Source organism: Aptenodytes forsteri, unplaced genomic scaffold (genome assembly GCF_000699145.1).
Source record: "Aptenodytes forsteri isolate BGI_AS27 unplaced genomic scaffold, ASM69914v1 Scaffold280, whole genome shotgun sequence".
NCBI classification, from domain to species: Eukaryota; Metazoa; Chordata; class Aves; order Sphenisciformes; family Spheniscidae; genus Aptenodytes; species Aptenodytes forsteri.
In genome coordinates, this window is record NW_008796042.1 from 2,102,272 (window position 1) to 2,102,694 (window position 423).

Consider the following 423-nt stretch of genomic DNA (forward strand, 5'->3'; position numbering starts at 1 on the left):
TTTATGTAGTTTTACTAATTACCCCACACACCCCCACTGCAAAGCAAAATCACAAGTAAGAACAGATTTTATTCTCTTCCCTTGCATAAATTTTTTCACTAAAATCTGTTCACCCTCCACTTCAGTTTGTTATGGACAATTTCCCTTGGAACAACTCAAAGGTACAACAAAATTCCCGCTGAAGTCCACAGTTATTTCCAGTGTCAAGAAGAAAGCGAGACGCAGTGAAGGTTTTTCCAGTTATTTTTTCACATGTATTGCTTTACTGACCAACCTTTATCAGCATTATTAGTAGGGCATTTTGTCAGAAATTTTTCCGTGAAAGAAATGCCAGTGGAAAATTCATACACCTATTAATGCTGGAGTTGATTTGAAAAAACACTCCGAGAACTAAAAAAAAAAAGGAAATAAAAAAAAAAAAAA